Raw genomic sequence first — 10364 nt, 5'->3', positions numbered from 1 at the left:
TGATCAGAGAAGGACTGGAGCCATGATGAAAGGATCAAAATTAGTTGGCTTAGATATCCAATGAGGCCCAATTTTGCCTGAGAACTTATTCAGAGCTGCATCCTCATTGTTCCTCAGCATAGCCAAGTGGACCAGTGATTGGCCTTGTTATTAGCTGTTTCGGACTGGATGCTTGGAGAGATGCTCTCTTTCCCTTGAGAACATTCTCAGGACACTGGTGGAGGTAGTTGATGGCCTGGACTTTAGGGAAAGTGTTGAGTAGCTGTATTTCAGCTCACATATCATCCTTAAGTCCTTAGAGTGAGCTGAGGACCCAGCAAGCACTGAGAGCCAAGGGCATGGCATGTTCACATCCAAGGCCTGAGAGTAAAAGCAAAGGAGATCTGGAAGGGCAGTGTGAAGAGGTTGGTAAGAGCAGGAGTGTTGAGGGTGCCTGTGAGCTATGACAAGCCCATAGTACATGGTAAGCCCATAATCCATCTGGTTTTGCATGGGTCCCACTGTAATGGTAGCATGTTCTCTGTGCTGTCTTCACAGGGTTGCATTCCCTGTCCAGCATGGTCCATGGCAACATATAGAGGAAATGGCCCCACAACTTTGGCTGAGTGTTGATGTCTTCCAACCGAGTCTCCAGCAAAGAGTTGTGGTGTGGCTGACTTGCCCTAGTTCACCTGAGTTAAAAGGTAAGGAACATGGGAATTGCTGCATGTATTCTAGGTGTCCTGGTCTTGGAGGAGCAGGGAACTGCTGCCATCTGTACGTCCAGTCCCTTCGGGATATGGAGCATGCTTAGGGCCTCTGGTTTCTCCCAGGTTTGGAGCTTCGGCCCATTGTCCCCTGGCAGTGTATGGGCAATGTCTTGCAGTCCCTTGCTCTCCCCAAAGCCAGAGCATTCCAGAGTACCGGAACCACTTTGTGCAATGCACTCCAATGTGCTTGGATCTATGATGATTCCCAGTCAAACATTCCTTGGAAAAGCTGAACAAAATGAGTGAAAATTCTGTACCGCCACTCTCATCGGGACTGAGGTCCAGCATCTTGGGTCTCCCAGGTGCTATGGGCGTCAGGCACAGGCTGCCCATCCACTCCATTGTTCTTGACTTCTTCGGGCTCTAGCCAGAGTCTGCAGAGACAGGTGTGTGCTTGCCCTACTCTGCCAAAAAGCATGGCGTAGGACACAGCAGCTCCTAAAGCTCAGGTGGCATGCTCACTTTGCTGTTGAGGAGATGCTTGGCAGATACTCAGTAGGGAGTCGTGCTAGGTCCAAGGATAGGGCCCAAGCCATTGTGGAAAGTAGACTGTGAGGCAAAAGTAGCAGTGGCAGTGGCACCAAAGTTTGGTTCTTCACATGGTAATATCTGGCAGTGGATTCAGGCTTCTCAGAAGCCCTGATATGAATTTTAACCCTGTTGCATTGCTTTAGAGAGTCAATAGATTTCAGGCTGCAGGTAGATTGTAGCTTGACCCAGTAGCAGGTAACTGAGACAATGTGACTGTGGTCTGTTCAGGTGGTGAACAGAAGCCTCTGTGTCCCTGGTGGCTTGTAAGATTCTCAGGCAATTGCCTTGGAAATAGAGAAGGAGCTAAGCAATGGAGGTGGTGACAGGCACCTCACTGGTCAGATTGCACCACATTTAAACACTTACCTGTGTACCAGGACTGATAGCACTTTGATGGACTCGGTGGAAGCATGAGACTTACAGACCTGTGTCTCAATAGGTTTTTTGAAAGAACATTTGTAGGAATCTCCTCTTGGGTAGGTTCTGTTGCTTTGGAAGTTGTTGAAGGGATATCCTTGGAATGTTTGGACTTTCTTGGCAGCCTCCTTGGCAAGGTCAAAGGGAAAGTCTAGGAAGAGTTCTTGCATCCACAGCCTTAGGAGAAACATCTTGGTGAGAGACCCTCTAAATTAGAGACCAAGGTGTCATGGGACCTTTCTTTTCGACTTTTGGGCATGATCTTCTAGAAAGACAAGTTGCTAATGTGCATAGGAAGGAGGTGGCAATGGGGCACATGGTGTTTTGCAAATCCACCCTAGACCCATACTCACGGGAAATGTCAAGGAGAAAATGAGTTCTTGGATGCAGAGTGAATTTGATACACTAAGATGATTCCATTCACGTGGTATCCTGGCCTGGGATAGTTCAGCACAATGGGATTTTTGAGCTTCAGTGTGGGAAGCTGTACAGGATGGTGTGAGAAGTTTTCCCAGGAAGAGATCAATGCAGGGTGGATGGCCAAAAGCAATCTCTTGTGATAGGAGGAAGTCTTCACAACAGACTAAATGAGCTCTGGACAGGTGGACAGAAATAGGTACTGGCTTCCATGGGCAAGGAAAAGTCAAGGGGTAAAAGACTGAGAGGGGGAGAGAGAGAGAGAGAGAGAGAGAGAGAGAGAGAGAGAGAGAGAGAGAGAGAGAGAGAGAGAGAGAGAGAGAGAGAGAGAGAGAGAGAGAGAGAAGTGTTATCTTCTGGGCCCAATTAAGCTTGCTACCCAGGAGCTGGAATTTTGAAGCCTCAGAGGAGTTTGACTTTGCCTCATGCAAAGACCCAGATGTATTGATCAGAGAAGGACTGGAGCCATGATGAAAGGATCAAAATTAGTTGGCTTAGATATCCAATGAGGCCCAATTTTGCCTGAGAACTTATTCAGAGCTGCATCCTCATTGTTCCTCAGCATAGCCAAGTGGACCAGTGATTGGCCTTGTTATTAGCTGTTTCGGACTGGATGCTTGGAGAGATGCTCTCTTTCCCTTGAGAACATTCTCAGGACACTGGTGGAGGTAGTTGATGGCCTGGACTTTAGGGAAAGTGTTGAGTAGCTGTATTTCAGCTCACATATCATCCTTAAGTCCTTAGAGTGAGCTGAGGACCCAGCAAGCACTGAGAGCCAAGGGCATGGCATGTTCACATCCAAGGCCTGAGAGTAAAAGCAAAGGAGATCTGGAAGGGCAGTGTGAAGAGGTTGGTAAGAGCAGGAGTGTTGAGGGTGCCTGTGAGCTATGACAAGCCCATAGTACATGGTAAGCCCATAATCCATCTGGTTTTGCATGGGTCCCACTGTAATGGTAGCATGTTCTCTGTGCTGTCTTCACAGGGTTGCATTCCCTGTCCAGCATGGTCCATGGCAACATATAGAGGAAATGGCCCCACAACTTTGGCTGAGTGTTGATGTCTTCCAACCGAGTCTCCAGCAAAGAGTTGTGGTGTGGCTGACTTGCCCTAGTTCACCTGAGTTAAAAGGTAAGGAACATGGGAATTGCTGCATGTATTCTAGGTGTCCTGGTCTTGGAGGAGCAGGGAACTGCTGCCATCTGTACGTCCAGTCCCTTCGGGATATGGAGCATGCTTAGGGCCTCTGGTTTCTCCCAGGTTTGGAGCTTCGGCCCATTGTCCCCTGGCAGTGTATGGGCAATGTCTTGCAGTCCCTTGCTCTCCCCAAAGCCAGAGCATTCCAGAGTACCGGAACCACTTTGTGCAATGCACTCCAATGTGCTTGGATCTATGATGATTCCCAGTCAAACATTCCTTGGAAAAGCTGAACAAAATGAGTGAAAATTCTGTACCGCCACTCTCATCGGGACTGAGGTCCAGCATCTTGGGTCTCCCAGGTGCTATGGGCGTCAGGCACAGGCTGCCCATCCACTCCATTGTTCTTGACTTCTTCGGGCTCTAGCCAGAGTCTGCAGAGACAGGTGTGTGCTTGCCCTACTCTGCCAAAAAGCATGGCGTAGGACACAGCAGCTCCTAAAGCTCAGGTGGCATGCTCACTTTGCTGTTGAGGAGATGCTTGGCAGATACTCAGTAGGGAGTCGTGCTAGGTCCAAGGATAGGGCCCAAGCCATTGTGGAAAGTAGACTGTGAGGCAAAAGTAGCAGTGGCAGTGGCACAAAGTTTGGTTCTTCACATGGTAATATCTGGCAGTGGATTCAGGCTTCTCAGAAGCCCTGATATGAATTTTAACCCTGTTGCATTGCTTTAGAGAGTCAATAGATTTCAGGCTGCAGGTAGATTGTAGCTTGACCCAGTAGCAGGTAACTGAGACAATGTGACTGTGGTCTGTTCAGGTGGTGAACAGAAGCCTCTGTGTCCCCTGGTGGCTTGTAAGATTCTCAGGCAATTGCCTTGGAAATAGAGAAGGAGCTAAGCAATGGAGGTGGTGACAGGCACCTCACTGGTCAGATTGCACCACATTTAAACACTTACCTGTGTACCAGGACTGATAGCACTTTGATGGACTCGGTGGAAGCATAGACTTACAGACCTGTGTCTCAATAGGTTTTTTTGAAAGAACATTTGTAGGAATCTCCTCTTGGGTAGGTTCTGTTGCTTTGGAAGTTGTTGAAGGGATATCCTTGGAATGTTTGGACTTTCTTGGCAGCCTCCTTGGCAAGGTCAAAGGGAAAGTCTAGGAAGAGTTCTTGCATCCACAGCCTTAGGAGAAACATCTTGGTGAGAGACCCTCTAAATAGAGACCAAGGTGTCATGGGACCTTTCTTTTCGACTTTTGGGCATGATCTTCTAGAAGACAAGTGCTAATGTGCATAGGAAGGAGGTGCAATGGGGCAACATGGTGTTTTGCAAATCCACCCTAGACCCATACTCACGGGAAATGTCAAGGAGAAAATGAGTCTTGGATGCAGAGTGAATTGATACACTAGATGATTCCATTCACGTGGTATCCTGGCCTGGATAGTTCAGCACAATGGGATTTTGAGCTTCAGTGTGGGAAGCTGTACAGGATGGTGTGAGAAGTTTTCCCAGGAAGAGATCAATGCAGGGTGGATGGCCAAAAGCAATCTCTTGTGATAGGAGAAGTCTTCACAACAGACTAAATGAGCTCTGGACAGGTGGACAGAAATAGGTACTGGCTTCCATGGGCAAGGAAAAGTCAAGGGGTAAAAGACTGAGAGAGGGGGAGAGAGAGAGAGAGAGAGGAGAGAGAGAGAGAGAGAGAGAGAGAGAGAGAGAGGAGAGAGAGAGGAGAGAGAGAGAGAGAGAGAGAGAGAGAGAGAGAGAGAGGTGTTATCTTCTGGGCCCAATTAAGCTTGCTACCCCAGGAGCTGGAATTTTGAAGCCTCAGAGGAGTTTGACTTTGCCTCATGCAAAGACCCAGATGTATTTGATCAGAGAAGGACTGGGAGCCATGATGAAAGGATCAAAATTAGTTGGCTTAGATATCCAATGAGGCCCAATTTTGCCTGAGAACTTATTCAGAGCTGCATCCTCATTGTTCCTCAGCATAGCCAAGTGGACCAGTGATTGGCCTTGTTATTAGCTGTTTCGGACTGGATGCTTGGAGAGATGCTCTCTTTCCCTTGAGAACATTCTCAGGACACTGGTGGAGGTAGTTGATGGCCTGGACTTTAGGGAAAGTGTTGAGTAGCTGTATTTCAGCTCACATATCATCTTAAGTCCTTTAGAGTGAGCTGAGGACCCAGCAAGCACTGAGAGCCAAGGGCATGGCATGTTCACATCCAAGGCCTGAGAGTAAAGCAAAGGAGATCTGGAAGGGCAGTGTGAAGAGGTTGGTAAGAGCAGGAGTGTTGAGGGTGCCTGTGAGCTATGACAAAGCCCATAGTACATGTAAGCCCATAATCCATCTGGTTTTGCATGGGTCCCCACTGTAATGGTAGCATGTTCTCTGTGCTGTCTTCACAGGGTTGCATTCCCTGTCCAGCATGGTCCATGGCAACATATAGAGAAATGGCCCCACAACTTTGGCTGAGTGTTGATGTCTTCCAACCGAGTCTCCAGCAAAGAGTTGTGGTGTGGCTGACTTGCCCTAGTTCACCTGAGTTAAAAGGTAAGGAACATGGGAATTGCTGCATGTATTCTAGGTGTCCTGGTCTTGGAGGAGCAGGGAACTGCTGCCATCTGTACGTCCAGTCCCTTCGGGATATGGAGCATGCTTAGGGCCTCTGGTTTCTCCCAGGTTTGGAGCTTCGGCCCATTGTCCCCTGGCAGTGTATGGGCAATGTCTTGCAGTCCCTTGCTCTCCCCAAAGCCAGAGCATTCCAGAGTACCGGAACCACTTTGTGCAATGCACTCCAATGTGCTTGGATCTATGATGATTCCCAGTCAAACATTCCTTGGAAAAGCTGAACAAAATGAGTGAAAATTCTGTACCGCCACTCTCATCGGGACTGAGGTCCAGCATCTTGGGTCTCCCAGGTGCTATGGGCGTCAGGCACAGGCTGCCCATCCACTCCATTGTTCTTGACTTCTTCGGGCTCTAGCCAGAGTCTGCAGAGACAGGTGTGTGCTTGCCCTACTCTGCCAAAAAGCATGGCGTAGGACACAGCAGCTCCTAAAGCTCAGGTGGCATGCTCACTTTGCTGTTGAGGAGATGCTTGGCAGATACTCAGTAGGGAGTCGTGCTAGGTCCAAGGATAGGGCCCAAGCCATTGTGGAAAGTAGACTGTGAGGCAAAAGTAGCAGTGGCAGTGGCACCAAAGTTTGGTTCTTCACATGGTAATATCTGGCAGTGGATTCAGGCTTCTCAGAAGCCCTGATATGAATTTTAACCCTGTTGCATTGCTTTAGAGAGTCAATAGATTTCAGGCTGCAGGTAGATTGTAGCTTGACCCAGTAGCAGGTAACTGAGACAATGTGACTGTGGTCTGTTCAGGTGGTGAACAGAAGCCTCTGTGTCCCTGGTGGCTTGTAAGATTCTCAGGCAATTGCCTTGGAAATAGAGAAGGAGCTAAGCAATGGAGGTGGTGACAGGCACCTCACTGGTCAGATTGCACCACATTTAAACACTTACCTGTGTACCAGGACTGATAGCACTTTGATGGACTCGGTGGAAGCATGAGACTTACAGACCTGTGTCTCAATAGGTTTTTTGAAAGAACATTTGTAGGAATCTCCTCTTGGGTAGGTTCTGTTGCTTTGGAAGTTGTTGAAGGGATATCCTTGGAATGTTTGGACTTTCTTGGCAGCCTCCTTGGCAAGGTCAAAGGGAAAGTCTAGGAAGAGTTCTTGCATCCACAGCCTTAGGAGAAACATCTTGGTGAGAGACCCTCTAAATTAGAGACCAAGGTGTCATGGGACCTTTCTTTTCGACTTTTGGGCATGATCTTCTAGAAAGACAAGTTGCTAATGTGCATAGGAAGGAGGTGGCAATGGGGCACATGGTGTTTTGCAAATCCACCCTAGACCCATACTCACGGGAAATGTCAAGGAGAAAATGAGTTCTTGGATGCAGAGTGAATTTGATACACTAAGATGATTCCATTCACGTGGTATCCTGGCCTGGGATAGTTCAGCACAATGGGATTTTTGAGCTTCAGTGTGGGAAGCTGTACAGGATGGTGTGAGAAGTTTTCCCAGGAAGAGATCAATGCAGGGTGGATGGCCAAAAGCAATCTCTTGTGATAGGAGGAAGTCTTCACAACAGACTAAATGAGCTCTGGACAGGTGGACAGAAATAGGTACTGGCTTCCATGGGCAAGGAAAAGTCAAGGGGTAAAAGACTGAGAGAGGGGGAGAGAGAGAGAGAGAGAGAGAGAGAGAGAGAGAGAGAGAGAGAGAGAGAGAGAGAGAGAGAGAGAGAGAGAGAGAGAGAAGTGTTATCTTCTGGGCCCAATTAAGCTTGCTACCCAGGAGCTGGAATTTTGAAGCCTCAGAGGAGTTTGACTTTGCCTCATGCAAAGACCCAGATGTATTGATCAGAGAAGGACTGGAGCCATGATGAAAGGATCAAAATTAGTTGGCTTAGATATCCAATGAGGCCCAATTTTGCCTGAGAACTTATTCAGAGCTGCATCCTCATTGTTCCTCAGCATAGCCAAGTGGACCAGTGATTGGCCTTGTTATTAGCTGTTTCGGACTGGATGCTTGGAGAGATGCTCTCTTTCCCTTGAGAACATTCTCAGGACACTGGTGGAGGTAGTTGATGGCCTGGACTTTAGGGAAAGTGTTGAGTAGCTGTATTTCAGCTCACATATCATCCTTAAGTCCTTAGAGTGAGCTGAGGACCCAGCAAGCACTGAGAGCCAAGGGCATGGCATGTTCACATCCAAGGCCTGAGAGTAAAAGCAAAGGAGATCTGGAAGGGCAGTGTGAAGAGGTTGGTAAGAGCAGGAGTGTTGAGGGTGCCTGTGAGCTATGACAAGCCCATAGTACATGGTAAGCCCATAATCCATCTGGTTTTGCATGGGTCCCACTGTAATGGTAGCATGTTCTCTGTGCTGTCTTCACAGGGTTGCATTCCCTGTCCAGCATGGTCCATGGCAACATATAGAGGAAATGGCCCCACAACTTTGGCTGAGTGTTGATGTCTTCCAACCGAGTCTCCAGCAAAGAGTTGTGGTGTGGCTGACTTGCCCTAGTTCACCTGAGTTAAAAGGTAAGGAACATGGGAATTGCTGCATGTATTCTAGGTGTCCTGGTCTTGGAGGAGCAGGGAACTGCTGCCATCTGTACGTCCAGTCCCTTCGGGATATGGAGCATGCTTAGGGCCTCTGGTTTCTCCCAGGTTTGGAGCTTCGGCCCATTGTCCCCTGGCAGTGTATGGGCAATGTCTTGCAGTCCCTTGCTCTCCCCAAAGCCAGAGCATTCCAGAGTACCGGAACCACTTTGTGCAATGCACTCCAATGTGCTTGGATCTATGATGATTCCCAGTCAAACATTCCTTGGAAAAGCTGAACAAAATGAGTGAAAATTCTGTACCGCCACTCTCATCGGGACTGAGGTCCAGCATCTTGGGTCTCCCAGGTGCTATGGGCGTCAGGCACAGGCTGCCCATCCACTCCATTGTTCTTGACTTCTTCGGGCTCTAGCCAGAGTCTGCAGAGACAGGTGTGTGCTTGCCCTACTCTGCCAAAAAGCATGGCGTAGGACACAGCAGCTCCTAAAGCTCAGGTGGCATGCTCACTTTGCTGTTGAGGAGATGCTTGGCAGATACTCAGTAGGGAGTCGTGCTAGGTCCAAGGATAGGGCCCAAGCCATTGTGGAAAGTAGACTGTGAGGCAAAAGTAGCAGTGGCAGTGGCACCAAAGTTTGGTTCTTCACATGGTAATATCTGGCAGTGGATTCAGGCTTCTCAGAAGCCCTGATATGAATTTTAACCCTGTTGCATTGCTTTAGAGAGTCAATAGATTTCAGGCTGCAGGTAGATTGTAGCTTGACCCAGTAGCAGGTAACTGAGACAATGTGACTGTGGTCTGTTCAGGTGGTGAACAGAAGCCTCTGTGTCCCTGGTGGCTTGTAAGATTCTCAGGCAATTGCCTTGGAAATAGAGAAGGAGCTAAGCAATGGAGGTGGTGACAGGCACCTCACTGGTCAGATTGCACCACATTTAAACACTTACCTGTGTACCAGGACTGATAGCACTTTGATGGACTCGGTGGAAGCATGAGACTTACAGACCTGTGTCTCAATAGGTTTTTTGAAAGAACATTTGTAGGAATCTCCTCTTGGGTAGGTTCTGTTGCTTTGGAAGTTGTTGAAGGGATATCCTTGGAATGTTTGGACTTTCTTGGCAGCCTCCTTGGCAAGGTCAAAGGGAAAGTCTAGGAAGAGTTCTTGCATCCACAGCCTTAGGAGAAACATCTTGGTGAGAGACCCTCTAAATTAGAGACCAAGGTGTCATGGGACCTTTCTTTTCGACTTTTGGGCATGATCTTCTAGAAAGACAAGTTGCTAATGTGCATAGGAAGGAGGTGGCAATGGGGCACATGGTGTTTTGCAAATCCACCCTAGACCCATACTCACGGGAAATGTCAAGGAGAAAATGAGTTCTTGGATGCAGAGTGAATTTGATACACTAAGATGATTCCATTCACGTGGTATCCTGGCCTGGGATAGTTCAGCACAATGGGATTTTTGAGCTTCAGTGTGGGAAGCTGTACAGGATGGTGTGAGAAGTTTTCCCAGGAAGAGATCAATGCAGGGTGGATGGCCAAAAGCAATCTCTTGTGATAGGAGGAAGTCTTCACAACAGACTAAATGAGCTCTGGACAGGTGGACAGAAATAGGTACTGGCTTCCATGGGCAAGGAAAAGTCAAGGGGTAAAAGACTGAGAGGGGGAGAGAGAGAGAGAGAGAGAGAGAGAGAGAGAGAGAGAGAGAGAGAGAGAGAGAGAGAGAGAGAGAGAGAGAGAGAGAGAGAGAGAGAGAGAGAAGTGTTATCTTCTGGGCCCAATTAAGCTTGCTACCCAGGAGCTGGAATTTTGAAGCCTCAGAGGAGTTTGACTTTGCCTCATGCAAAGACCCAGATGTATTGATCAGAGAAGGACTGGAGCCATGATGAAAGGATCAAAATTAGTTGGCTTAGATATCCAATGAGGCCCAATTTTGCCTGAGAACTTATTCAGAGCTGCATCCTCATTGTTCCTCAGCATAGCCAAGTGGACCAGT

General features: G+C 48.2%; 1 long non-coding RNA gene and 4 other non-coding genes across 5 annotated transcripts in view; all 5 read left to right on the top strand.

Moving 5' to 3' along the window:
* The first annotated feature begins 938 nt into the window (after nucleotides 1–938).
* Nucleotides 939–1032, top strand: LOC147003069 (small nucleolar RNA SNORD116). Its single transcript, XR_015048277.1, has one exon. It is a non-coding gene; the product is annotated as a small nucleolar RNA SNORD116 (small nucleolar RNA).
* Nucleotides 1033–3497: 2465 nt separating this feature from the next.
* Nucleotides 3498–3591, top strand: LOC147003068 (small nucleolar RNA SNORD116). The gene has a single exon (XR_015048276.1). It is a non-coding gene; the product is annotated as a small nucleolar RNA SNORD116 (small nucleolar RNA).
* Nucleotides 3592–5754: 2163 nt separating this feature from the next.
* The window catches only part of LOC147003055 (uncharacterized), a 30753-nt gene continuing 26143 nt past the window's right edge, over nucleotides 5755–10364 (top strand). The window contains exons 1-2 of the long non-coding RNA XR_015047742.1: nucleotides 5755–5805; nucleotides 8207–8352. This is a non-coding gene — a long non-coding RNA (uncharacterized LOC147003055). The remainder of the gene's footprint in view (nucleotides 5806–8206; nucleotides 8353–10364) is intronic.
* On the top strand, nucleotides 6061–6154 carry LOC147003067 (small nucleolar RNA SNORD116). Its single transcript, XR_015048275.1, has one exon. It is a non-coding gene; the product is annotated as a small nucleolar RNA SNORD116 (small nucleolar RNA).
* Nucleotides 8608–8701, top strand: LOC147003066 (small nucleolar RNA SNORD116). Its single transcript, XR_015048274.1, has one exon. It is a non-coding gene; the product is annotated as a small nucleolar RNA SNORD116 (small nucleolar RNA).

The sequence above is a fragment of the Mus caroli genome, unplaced genomic scaffold (assembly GCF_978045245.1).
Source record: "Mus caroli unplaced genomic scaffold, Mus_caroli_1 scaffold_8, whole genome shotgun sequence".
In the NCBI taxonomy this organism is placed as follows: Eukaryota; Metazoa; Chordata; class Mammalia; order Rodentia; family Muridae; genus Mus; species Mus caroli.
This window is presented reverse-complemented; position numbering and strand designations above follow the sequence as displayed.